This window comes from Antechinus flavipes, chromosome 4, assembly GCF_016432865.1.
Source record: "Antechinus flavipes isolate AdamAnt ecotype Samford, QLD, Australia chromosome 4, AdamAnt_v2, whole genome shotgun sequence".
Taxonomy (NCBI): domain Eukaryota; kingdom Metazoa; phylum Chordata; class Mammalia; order Dasyuromorphia; family Dasyuridae; genus Antechinus; species Antechinus flavipes.
The window spans coordinates 289,765,481-289,779,104 of record NC_067401.1 but is presented as its reverse complement, the minus strand read 5'-3'; the positions used below and the strand labels follow the sequence as shown (position 1 = coordinate 289,779,104).

Sequence of the window (13,624 nt, the reverse complement as noted above, 5' to 3'; positions counted from 1 at the left end):
AGAACAAATTAAGGACTGCCTATTGCTCCTCGTGGATGAGACACTAACAGAGAAAAGTAAAGCTGTTAAATTTTCTAAGTTCCAATTTTTTAAAGTTTTTTAATTTTCTCTATTTCATCTGCAAAAGAGGATGACCTTTGGAAAAGCATAGAATAAACATGACTGCTAGAAAGTTGATCCCTGAAATAAGTAAGAAAATAATAAGGGAATGCTTTTTTTTTTTAATTAAAGCTTTTTGTTTTCAAAATATATATATGGGTAATTTTCAACATTCATCATTATAAAATCTTGTGTTTTAAATTAAGAGACTATTTTTTAATTTAAATTTTTAAAATTTAATTTAATATTCACCTGGCTCAGTTGAATCACATCCTTTAACTACTTTAAAGAACATGTACCTCTTATTATTAAATTGGTTATTGTCTGACTAACATTAAAATGTCTTAATTTTCTCAACTATGATATATAATTAGTTATCCAAGGTAAATGGTTTTGTCTAATCTTCAATTTAAAAATGATCAGATCTTCAGAGCTAGTTTCATCTCTAGCATGTCTTGCATTTTTTAACCTACCAGAAAAGTTTTCATCCCCCTCATCTTTCAAGCATGTTTGCCTTAAACTATTGCATTGTTAATATCCCCATTTTTTACTCTGCATTCGTAAGGCTTTCTCATTTAAGTAGCATCCAACTGAATTAGTTTTTCCAATTTTTTAGAATTAATGGCATCCCTCTACAAGTATTTCACCCACTAATATTCTCTTCTCCATGTTTCCACAGCACTGCCCAATGGCAGAAAGCATCATATTTAAAAACAAGCATCAGTATCAAGACGCATTCTGCCTTTGTCAGGGTTTGTGGCCATTTAATTGTCCCATTTATCCTCTGCCAAAAATTTTAGATGACTGCGGGGTCAGCCCATTTATATGTGTGCCCTCACTAAGAGAACCCACATTTCAAAATACATTTCAATTTAATTTCTGTGTCACTGTGACTTCTCATTCCAGGGAATTATTAAAACTGCCATTGTGGCTATACTGTTATATCAAGTGCTCACCAAAATAAACAAACCAAAAAGCCAACTGCAAGAATGGGTTAGAGATACTAGTGGTGGTGGTGGTTGTTTTTCAAATAGTTATAGAGAAAGGTTCTCTGTGTGGGAGGAAGGGGATATTCCAAAGTGAAGGTGTTATAAAAACAATGAAGTGTTTTTTAAAAGACAGAAAATAGAAGATAATACAAATAAAGATTTGTGCTTTTAAATATTAAATTTAATGAGGGAAAGAGCAGTTTAACATTGGATAATCTCTAAATTTTCTGCATGCTTTAATATTCCATGTTCTAAGGGTCCTTTCGAAGCTCACATTCTTATAGTGTCTCCTTGGACATTATTTTTAACATTATCTATGCCACAGCAACTTTCAGCCTTAGTATTGTACCCAGAAAAGCTAAGGTGATCTTGAACTAAATGTTCAATTTTTTCAATCCTGTCCTATTCTTCACAACCCCATTTTTTTAGGATTTTCTTGGCAAGACACTAGAGTGGTTTGCCCTTTCCTTCTTCAAATCTTGATCACTCAATATGGACTTTTCTTGGCAAATACTGGAATAATTTGCCAGTTTTTTTCCTCCAGCTCATTTTATAAATGAGGAAACTGAGGCAATTAGAGTTAAATTACTTACCGAGGGTCACAAAGCTAATAAAAGTATTTGAGGTTGGATTTGAACTCTTCTTCAAGAACATCATCAAGAAGATTCACAGGTCTCAGGAGGTAACAACTATTCTTTGCCAATTTATTAGGTCCTTATTCTGTCCCTATCACAGATGTTAAGCACTGGGAATGTAAGAAAGGCAAAAAATAATAGTTCCTACTCCCCTGGAGACCTGTGAATTAGAACACCCCAAGTTTTTACAGAATCATAGTCTTGGAGTTGGAAGTATCCATTCAGGAGCAGAACAAGAATTCCTATAACCGCAAATCTGGCAAGTGGTCGTCCCTGCCTATACTTGAAGATCTCTAAGGAAAAGAGAAGGATTGGACTCCTTATCCATTGCTCATGAGCCTCAGTTTCCTTATCTCTGAACACTTACCTCACAGGTTTACTATGAGACTCAAATGAGATGTCTCCAAAGTGCTTTGTAGACTTAAAGCTTGTGTAAAGGCTATATATATAAATATTATAAGTTTAAAAGACATCCAAGGCTATGCTGGCAAAAAACCAAACTGGTTCTTGGGAGGAGTGAAGGAATTACTTCTGACATACTTTTTAGTTTAATCTGAATTATTAAATTTTTGTCATCAGTTTCTTAAGTCTAGACAGTCAACAGAACAATAAATTGAATAATGATTTATAGCATTTTCTGACTTGTAAGGTGTAAATACTAATCCCAAAATCTTAATAGTCAGCACAGGACCTATAAGAGCTCGCTCTAGAACACCCCTGGAGATGTCAAGTAAAATTAATGGCAGTCTCACTGTTTAATGAATTTTTCTAAATACTTGTTATGACTGTAATGCAACGAGGGAATATGTTTGTTTTTTTTTTTTTTTTTTGCCTCTGATATTGAAAAGGATAGCTCTTAGGGCCTTCCTCAGATAACAGAGTTCACTTTACTTTAGAGAGATGACATGGTACCTGACTTAAGCCAGATTTTCTATTTATTGTCTTTAACCTTTCTTATGACTTAACCTCCCTGTGCACCACAATTCTGGCTGCCACCCACCAAGTTTCCCCTCCCCTTCTGGGAAGAGGAATACCCTGTCTTTTTAGCATCAGAAACCATAGAGGTGCTGAGTAAGCAGCTTTTATCTCAAAGACTAGGGTAAATCATTAGTTATCTAGTGGTTTTTATCATTAGATTTTGAAAGACCTTCCTTTTGAAAAAGCTATTCATTTTCTGGATGTAGTAGTACTGTTTTAGTTTGGTATTTGGCTTTGTATTTATAGGAGAAAGGAAAAAGAGATATTAATCATTTCTGTGCTATTCACAGATGCTTTTATTTATTTTTTTTAATCTAGAGTTTCTTTACTATCTCATAGGGTCACAGGACAATTGCTTACATTTAATTTGCAGATCTGAAGTGTACATTTTCCTTGGCTTATCCAAATGTTAGACCTTGAAAAATTTTTTTCATGAATCCTTTAAGAGTAACTACAATCTAGTAGTTTTTATCCATATTGTAATGAATATTCTTTTGTGTGTATTTTAAGTGTGTTAACTATTTGCTGTAGCCTTTCTAATCTATTCACTCCTTTGAGAAATATGGGGGGAAAGCCTAATAAATAATTATCCTCTAATTCAGGAAAAACAGTTCTTTGTAGATAGAATATTAAATTGTTTTCCAGAATATATTTAATGAGAGCAGCTAGGTGATATAATGGATAGAGTGCTGGGCCTGGAGTCAGGAATATTTGTCTTCCTGAGTTCAAATCTGGCCTCTAAAATCATTTTCTGGCAATCCAAATCAAATCTGGCAAGTGACTTAATCCAAAGTGCCTCAGTTTCTTCATTTGTAAGATGAATTGGGAAAGGAAATGGCAAACTACTCCATTATCTTTGGAAAAGAAAAATCAAAATCAAATGAAAATCACAAAACCTGACTTCATAAAGTCAGACATGACTGAAAAATGACTGAAGAACAAAGTTATCCTTTAGGAAACATTGCCTTTTTAGTTCTTCAGAAGGTTTCCTTCCAGTCCTCAGTTTTTAAAGAATAATATTGATTTTTCATCAGGTTCTTTTGACTCAAATACAGGGATATAGAAGATTAAGAATAACAAAATAATAATAAGTAACATTTTCATAGCACCTACTAGGTGTTAAACATTTTACAATAATAACCTCATTTGTTTCTTATAACAATCCTGAGAGGTGGGTGTTGTTATAGTAGTTAACATTTATACAGTGATTTGTTTGCAAAAAGTACTTTACATATATTATCTCACTTTATCCTTAGAACCACTCTGTCATAAGATGTAACTAAAAAACTATTCATGTTGAATGTTAGAACTAGAATGGATAGTGTCTGGCTCATAGTAGGTGCTTAATAAGACTTTATTGACTGATTTCAGCAATCACTTGGTCTAATTCTTCTCATTTTATAGCAGAAGAAATAAGCTCAGGAAAGTTGAGGAACACATAGAAGATGACACAGTAGGTTAATTCCACCTTTTAAGCAAGGTCTCCTGGTCTTACCTGCATTTTGTTGTATGGCTGGCTGATCCAGCCTTTAAATCCTTTAAAGAAAAAAATGTCAAATCAGCACTCTTTGTTTCCTTCCCCCTCCCACTCCTCATGCATGGTACATTTCTATCCTGATTGTGTCGTTTTTTCCTCCAGTTAGCTATAATTATAGGGAGAGGCTTGGTTTGGATATAAACACTAGCTCAGCACTTTTTCCTACTGTCCTGGTAGGCTAGTAAGGCCAAAACACAGGGCCATGTAAATGATCCCTCATTGGACGCCTCCAGTTTTGTCCACATCAGCTTTAGGGACATCACTTTCCCTTGAAAAATAACTAAAAGCCATTTCTTTTTTTTTTTTTTAACTTTATATAAAATTTTTGATATATTTTGCTTTTTAATATCGCCCACATTCTCCTTGTATCTCTTCTCCCTCTCTTATATCCAAGAATGTTTTTTAAAAGAGAGAAAATGAATTCGGCAAAACCACTAATACATGAAAAAAAAAATTCTTATATATTAAATATCCCTATAGCAGGCCTATCCACTTCCCTTAAAATGGAGTGGGAGCAATAAAGGGGTTCTTCTCATTTTTCTCTTTGGAGTCAAATTTGTTCTTTGTAATTTCTCAAGATTCATTTGATAGTTTTATAATTGTAAATAAAAGGCCTTATTCAAGTATGAAGTTTTTTGTTGCTGCTATTTATTGTAGCCTCTGTCACCTGCTATCTAGTTAAAATAATTCAGAATTTTTGCATAATAATTTTTAAGCGCTTCTTATTTAATATCCTCATGTTTAAAATAATAATGCTTGGGTTCCTCTCTCATTGGTATTCATTCTTAATTAACTTGTCCCTTTTTGGAGCATTATCCAGAATGAACAATGGACCTTTAATTATTTAAATATAGTTTACAACAATTATCATCAAAATTTCTGTGTGACAAAAATTCTTAAGTTTACCCCACAACATCAGTACAAAGTAATGTTTTTGTAGCCCTGACAGTAGAACCTGAATCTCCTGACACCAAAGCTAATGCACTTTCTCCTGTAATATCTGCTTCCCCAGTATTTCTACTAAGTAACTGCAGACATTATACCTATCAAGGCCAACTGGTTGATTTACCTGGCTTTTGTTTCCAACTGTGGTGTGGAATAGAAATAGTTTGTTTTCCTCTCCAGTCATTAAAGTGTATGTGGAGGGCAGCAGGCGGACAGAGGAAGGAAATGGAGGAGATTGGAAATGAAGTGTAGAATATGATAGAAGTGGTTCTAAAATGGAATGTAAGAAGTAAGAAATGCTGGAAAAAATCCTAAACCTATGGTCAGTCCATAATAAGACTGAATTATTCAATTACTTGTAATTTCCCAGCTAAAGTTGATCTCTTAGATTTTCTTCTTCAGTTCATTTTACAGATGAGGAACTGAGGCAAACAGGGTTAAGTGACTTGCCTGGGGTCATATAGCTAAAAAGACTCAGGAACTGAGTCTTCACTACTCCACATCTGCCACTGCAGCCTCTGAGCCATCTCACTGACTTTGTTTATCCTTGTTATAGTTGAAGTTATTCTATTTTTTAAAAAATATTTTAAATTAATTTATTACATTAATTGAGGTCAATCTCCTCAAGCCCTCCCCACTCTAATCCAATCTAATTCAGCCCCCAAAGTGATTTTCTTACCAAAGTGCAAGTCTGATCATGTCACCCCATCTCCCATCCCCCAATAAACTTCTATTGCCTCCCAGATCAAATACAAAATCCTCTGTTTGGCCTTCAAAGTCTTTCAACATTGGACTGGGAATTAGGAGACCTGAGTTTAGCAGGACACTGGTAAACATATAACAATCACTCCTTCCATCCTCCCCACCAATTACCAGTATAGTACAATACACAATCTGCATTATTAACACCTTGATAATTAAGGTGTTAATTTAGACACCTAAATTTAGACAGAAAGTAAAGTAATAAATTTTTTTTAAAAAATTTTAACAATCCCTTTGCTGAATATTCAACATATAAAACTGGTAACTATGAATTATGACTGTCAGAGCTGGCTCTAATATACTCTTGCTTGAGTTCTTGCTGTGACTCTTCCCCTGGCTATGGGTGTGACCTTGGGAAAGGCCTTTATATTTCTCCCATAAAATGAGTTGTTATTTGGTGATTTCAAATTTTATGTTACTGTGAAAAAGATAAAGATGATCCTAAGGGAATTAGACACAGGGATAAACAAGAAAAAGAAGTAGGATTAAAAAATCATGAGCATGAGATGGTACAACACTAGTGCCATGGGAAAGCTAGAGGCCATAAGATGCTAAGGGGCTGAAGGGGCCAGGAAAGGGGGTAAGGGAGTTGCCCAAAACAAGTCTCCTTCACAATTCAAGCTTTAACCAGTTGTGACCCTGGGAAATTCACCACACAAGATGAACGACATCCTCTGATACTGCAAGAATTGTCGGATGTGACTGCTGAGCTTCTATCAAAAATATTTGAAAGATGATTGAGAGAGGAATGGGAGTGAAGTTGGGGGGTAGGGAAGAGGCACTATAGGTTTAGGGAACAGCAAATGTGGTTCTGATTTTCAAAAAAAGAGAAGAGAATCTATAAAATAATCTATAAAATAAATCTATAAAAATTTATAAAGTGACTTTAAAAATATCTAAAGTGACTTCTGAATTTAAGAAATAAAACAAGCATTTCCATAACATAGTAGAATAGAAAAAAGAGGTGATTGTACATGAAATTACAAATCTATTATGCTTGCTATTTCTTTTAAATATGTAATAGTTATCGTGTAACTTTTTTTTTTTTTGGCTAAAGCAAAGGGTTAAGTGACTTGCCCAGGGTCACACAGCTAGGAAAGGTTTGAGGTCAGATTTGAACTCCTCCTGACTTCGGAGCTGGTGCTCTACCCACTGTACCATATAGCTGCTCCATCATGTAACTTTTTCCTTTTTTTTTTTTTCCCTCTTTCAAACTCCACCCATTCCAGCCTAGAGACACAATACCCTTAGACACAAATGTGTGATGGGGGAAGGGGAGGAGAGAGTTGTGGGTGTGTCTGTGTATAAACTTTTCAGTGTGTATGTCTATTTATCAGTTATTTCTCTGGTTGCAAATATTATCTTCCTTCATATGTCCTTTATTAGTTGATCTAGGTATTTATCATAGTCAAAATGATTTAGTCATCCAGAATTGTTTTTAAAGTAATATTGTTCCTATATACAATGTTCACTTGGGTTTAAAAAAAAACAAACAAAAAAACAAATTTTACTTTGAATGGTTTATTAAATAGATGGCTAATGAACATCTAGAAAGAAGATGATAACCATACAGGACCAGTAAAGATTTATCAAAAATATCAAAAATAGCCAGGCTATTCTTATTTCCTTCTTTTTATTTTTATTTTTTTAACTAAACTGGTAGATTAGGGGATTGCTGAAGATATAATTTGTCTAAGTTTTAGCCAAATCTTTGATACAGCATGTTATGTTCTATTTGTAGAAAAGATGGCAAGATTTGTATTAGATTATAGATTACTGTGAAATTGGTTGAACAGTCAGACCCAAGAGTGGACATTCATGGTTCAGTGTCATTTGGCAAGAGACATATAGTAGAGTTATCTAAAGATTTTTTTTAAAATCATTGATTCATGTAAAAGCATAGATGGCCTGCTTATCAAATTTGCAGTTGATATAAAGCTGGAAGGGATAGCCAAAAAACTAAATGACAAAATTAGAATCCAAAAATATCTTGATTCAATAGACCATCAGTCTGAATCTAATAAGATGAAATCTAATACTGATAAATGTAACTTCAAGCTCAGGTTCAAGAAATGAACTTCACAAGTGCAAGATGGAGGCAAGATTAAGAGAACACTTTGAAAAAAAAATGCAGGTTGCAATCTCAGTACGAACAAAGAGAATAAGCATTTATACAGCATCTATTGTGTGCTGGGCGTTTTACAAATATCATCTCATTTGATCCTCAGTCCTGCAAGATGAGATCTATTATCCTTATTTTATATTTGAGGAAATTTTAACGGAGGTTAACTGACTTGCTCAAGATCACACAGCTAATAGATATTGGAGGCCAGATTTGAACTCTGATCATCTTGAAACAATATACCACAGTTTAAGAGATACGTTGAGAAAAGTATGGTTAGAAAGGGGCTACCAAAATAATTTTCATTATTAATTTTAATTAATTTTATTTTTATTCATTTATTTATCTTAATGATAATTAGTAATTTTCATCAGTCAGCTTTGAATCCAGGCCCACAAGGACATGGTTTGTGTAAGTGTTTAAAGGGCTTGGTATATGACCAAAAGATTAAATTTGTTCTGATTGGTTAGAGGATAGAACCAGAATTGTAATAAGTTGCAAAGAAGGAAATTCAGGCAAGCTGATGCTGAGAAAAATTTCCTAAAATTATCTGTTATCCATTTTAAGTGAAGTGAGTTGCCTTAGGAGGTAGTGATTTCTACCTAACTAGAGGTCTTCATGCAGAATCTGGATAACCATTTGTTAACTACCTTCCATCTATTTATAATTTATCTTGTATATACCCACGTATTTCTATGTGGTCTCCCTGATTAGAACATAAGCTCCATAAGGTCAGAGGCTGTTTTTCTTTATATGCTTAGGCACAGTGCCAGACAGTTATTGTTTGATAAATGCTCATTGAGTGATATGTTGTACCATAATTTATGTTTCAGGCCATTCCAAAGGGGCCCTTAGAACTTTTCCTTATCCTGGTATGGAGGAAAACCAGTCTTGAAGTGTTTGGGTTAGCCATGACTGTTAGGGTGGCTTGTAGAGTTGTTTATGGGAACACATTGCTGCTGCCTTCATTCAATATGTGATCATTTACTTCTTTATAGGGTTCTTGATCCAGAGCTGTTTATTAGCTCCCTGTGTATTATAAACCTCTAATCTGTTACTGGATTCACAGCTTAGTTTTTGTTGCAAATTGCCTCTGTTGATTTTTATTATTATCATTGTCATTATTATTTGACTGTTATAGATGTCAAGATGTTTACTTGACACGATTTGGTTTCTTCTTCAGTGACTAAAAAACCGGTAGTCATTGCCTTTGTAAGTGTAAGCAGATGGGAGTGAACTGAGAGAGGAGCCTATGAGAAGAGACTCGTAAGAAGTTCTTAAAAGATGGCTTTTTCTCTCTTTGAACGTGTGGTTTTTTTCTTGTTCTTTTTCCATTTTCCATTTGAGGTTTTGTCAGGCTCCCAGTCTTTCAGCTTATTATTCTTCCAGGCTGTATTTTGCCCTTGGTTGTATCACTTAGCAAAATGAGGTGGGGAGACAGCCACAATTAGGCTAGCTCTCTCTATATATATATGTAGGAGCTGACTCTTCTCCCCAAAGCTAACATGTCTCTTTCCACAGTCTGTATTGCCCATATACCTTAGAAAGCAAATTTGTTGAGAATTTGAGAATTCTTCCTATACCAGGGGTCTTCAAACTGTCTATTTACCACTAGCTAAAGCTATTCTTTTTTGCAGAAAATGATAGATCTGACAGGGAAAAAAAAATCTGGTCATTGAATGTCATTGTTGGCAGAAAGTCATTTAAATTAACCTATACCTGAAAAGGAATTCCTTTTCTAACATATCTTATAAGATGATCATTGGCTTAAAGACCTCAGCTGAAATAGAAATCTCTATCCTCTGAGGCTACCCTTTCCATGTTTGAATAATTTGAATTTTTTCCCTTATTATTGAGTCTAAATTTGCCCTTTTGAAATTTTGTTCATTGTTCCTAATTCTGAACTCTGAGATACAGAGCAACAAATTAGTACAGTTCAATTCAAATCAATAAATACTTTTTGGGGGGCAATTATGAGCAAAGCACTTTGATAGGCCCCAAGGCTACAAAGGCAAAAATTACAAACAGTGCCTGTTTCAAAGAGACAATATACTACTAACTGAAGTCTATGATATGAATGTAAAAAAAGCATATGCAGGTCATTTAAGGAGAGAAGAAAAAAAAAACACTAATGAGGGTGAGTGGAGTTTCAAGAAATATTTTCTGATACAAGTAGGAATATAGCTGAGCCCTTGAGGGAATTGAGAATTCCAAGAGGCAGAGTTGAGGAGGGCATGTGGTCCAAGCTTGGGAGTACCATAGCCTATGCAAAAGTATGGAGGTAGGAAATAACATTCTGAATTTTAAGAACAGTAATTAAGACATTTTCATTGGAACTTTTAGCGTATGTAGGGAAATGATGTGAAAGAAGTCTGGGAAAAGTCTGGAGCCAGATTGTAAAGGACTTTAAATACCAAGCCCAAAGAACCACCAAAGATTCATTCATTCTTGAGAAGAAAAGATTATCTTGGCAGCTTTCTGCAAGACATATTGGCAAAAGGAGAGATTGGAAACAAGGAAAACAATTAGGGAGGCTACTGTAGTAGTTCAAGAAAACTGTAAAAAGAAATGAACTGGGGGATGGGAGTGACCACAATAGAGAGAAGGCAAGTAATGCAGGAGATGTTATAGGTTCAGAATTAACAAGACTTAGGAACTGATTAGAAACAGACAGGAAGGTATGGCAAGGATGACTCAAAAGTTTGCAGATCTGAGTGACAGGAAGGATGGGGGTCCCACAGCAAGAAGAGTACACTTTGGAGAAGAAGCATTTGACATTTGAAAACAATTGATCATATTCCCTCTATTCACCATCTAAATATTCCTTTCCCCATGCTCAGCATCCACAGATTGTCTAATGACATTAGCTTGGAACCCTTCATTCTTTACCTTTGTTATTGAAAAAGGAGAAGCAAGCCCCTCTTTTAAAAGATACTGTGGAAATCCAAAGCATTTTTATTATTACTAATTAAGTTTCTAATTTTTTTTTTAAAAGTGAACCCTGAATTTAAAATTCACAAGGATATAACCTTGTCTAATTAGAATTCTTATCTTCTTTATTGCCATCTTCATCAAAAACATTAATCACCTACAGGTTGAAAAATTGTGCTTAGCATATTAATCCCTACTAAAAATGTTTAAAGTGTGAGTGAAAAATAAGGGTAGTTCTTGAGAATCTGGGAGACACTGATGGAGGTATAGAAAAGCAAGTGAGTTTTAAGGAAATTACTATTTCCTTAATATTGCCCTAAATTTTCAAGGCAGTTAGAAACTGTCGATCAACTTTCTTGAATTTTTTTTAAAGTTTACAGTTAATTCATGCTTACTTTTCAGGTTGGGAGCAAGGGAAAGGATGCATGAACATGTTATAGATTGGCAGATAGAGATATAGATATATACATACCATATTTACATAAATATACAAACATGTACATATTCATTTATAATCTACATACAAATAAATTACTACAAAGAAAACAAGTATATTGAAATTGTTTCATTTAAACAATTATTAAAATACAGATATATAAATATAACAATATGTAAATATACTGCATAACACATGGTATTTAAAAATTGCAATATATTTATATATTATACAATATTATATGCATATATATTTTAACATAATTGTTCCCTTGAAACAAAATAAAATTGAACTTCAATATAATTCCTTTATAATCCTAGATTATATTGTATTATAATCACCATATTGCTGAGTCCAGGATACACAAAAATTAAGAACTGCTGCTCTTACATGAATATCCAAGTATTGTTATAGTTTGGTTTCTCTGGAAGAGGAAATGTGGTATAATGAAAAGATATCTGAATTTTGTAGTCAAATGCCACATTTATTACCTTTGAATCTTGGATAAGTCAATTTATCTCCCAGGGCCTCAGTTTCCTCATCTGTAATATGTTCAAGTTGGATTTGATAACCTCTAATTCCAATTCTAAATCTAAAATCTTCTGTGCCCCTTTCTCTTATTACTAACCCTATAATTGATTAACTTTTTTTCTCATGACATCTCCTTCCTTCCTGCCTGTGAATACCACATTTGTTTGGTTTTTTGGCCAATACTAAATTTAAAATCAGGAGCATAGGGACATAGGGAGTGTCAATTTTATTTGTCCTTTATGGCATTTTGACCTTTACGGAGATCCAAAGCTTCATAATTTTTGTCTTTCCAGCCAGAACTGATTCATTACAAGGTAAAAGTAAACCCAAGTCCTATGTAGCATAACCCCCCTCCCCCCAAAAAAAAACCAAAACCTTTTTACTTCTTTCATTCATCAGTATTTTATTTTTCTAATACATGCAAAGATAGTCTTCAACACCCACCTTTGTAAAATCTTGTGCTCCAATTTTTTAAATAGACTAAACAATAGCATAAATTTTTCATTCCATAAAACTAGATTTTTTTAAAATTAAATTAAGTATATAGGACAGTTCACTTGATTGTATCAGAGCTGACATGATGTGCATATGTGTGGGAGTATACACATATGCACATGCACACACACATCCCTTCTCAAAGTTTGCATCATATAGCTTGATTACTCCTTTTTATGTTATAAGGATATTTTTGGGTACAGGTATGACCAGAAGGAGATGGGAAATTCAAGAACAATGAATTTTATTTTCTCGGGAGGCATCTCATTTTATTCTCTGTACTGTCTCCATCTGATCAGCCTTTAATTGATGTGGTTCTCCTCTTCTTGGAATTTAGGTTACTTTTCCTTGACTTTTGATGTAACTTTGTCTCTAATTTCTCAGATGTGCTGAATGTAGAACATTCATTTTCAGACTTCTACATCAGCTTCATCAACTATGGGCTAGACCAGGAAACTGAATAATCTCTTTCAAGGGAAAACAGACCAAATCAAAAGAGCCACATTGAAGTCCCAGTTTTCCTCATTTGTTTACTTGTATGATCTTCAGCCAAGACACTTAATGTCTTTTCGCCTTGATTTCCTCTTTTGTCATATGGGGATAATAATACTTAACATTCTCTCATGGAGTAATTTGAGATAAAGTTTGTGGAAGTGTTTGGAATCTCAAAGGGTTAGATTATTAAGTTGCTTTAATTTTTAGAAGTTTTTTTTTTTTAATGATTTCTTTTAAGTTTCCAACCCCCCCTCCATCCCCCTACCCCCCCACCCCCCATTCAACAAAACAGAGTACTCTTCAACCTTCTGTCTGAGATGAAGAAACTTGAAAAGAAGACTTCCTTTCTGGAGAGTCCCTCTTGAAGTCCATTTGTTGAGATTCCTCTTTACTTCTGAGAGAGAAATGGGGTTTTAGAGCTGAAAGGAACCCATAGGAATCACCTAGGCTAGCCTAAACTTACTTCTTCATTTACTCCCTCAATTAATTAGAAATTCCTAAGAATTTTACCTTCAATTTATCTTTTATGTAGGATTATCCTGAGATTGTAGATGTACTGTTGGAAAGGCTATTTGAAATCATTTAGTTCAACACCTTCACTTATAAATTTATGGCAGAACTACATCTATATATATCTATATTCATATCTGTATATGAAATAGAGATAAT

The 13,624-nt window shown here is 34.1% G+C and overlaps 1 protein-coding gene and 1 long non-coding RNA gene across 6 annotated transcripts in view; one reads left to right on the top strand and one right to left on the bottom strand.

Annotated features, from left to right (window-relative positions):
* FYN (FYN proto-oncogene, Src family tyrosine kinase) overlaps positions 1-13,624 on the top strand; it is a 272,216-nt gene that overhangs the window by 128,970 nt on the left and 129,622 nt on the right. The gene's annotated exons all lie outside the window — the stretch shown is intronic.
* LOC127562103 (uncharacterized) overlaps positions 13,268-13,624 on the bottom strand; it is a 41,545-nt gene continuing 41,188 nt past the window's right edge. Inside the window, exon 3 of the long non-coding RNA XR_007953610.1 lies at positions 13,268-13,349. This is a non-coding gene — a long non-coding RNA (uncharacterized LOC127562103). The remainder of the gene's footprint in view (positions 13,350-13,624) is intronic.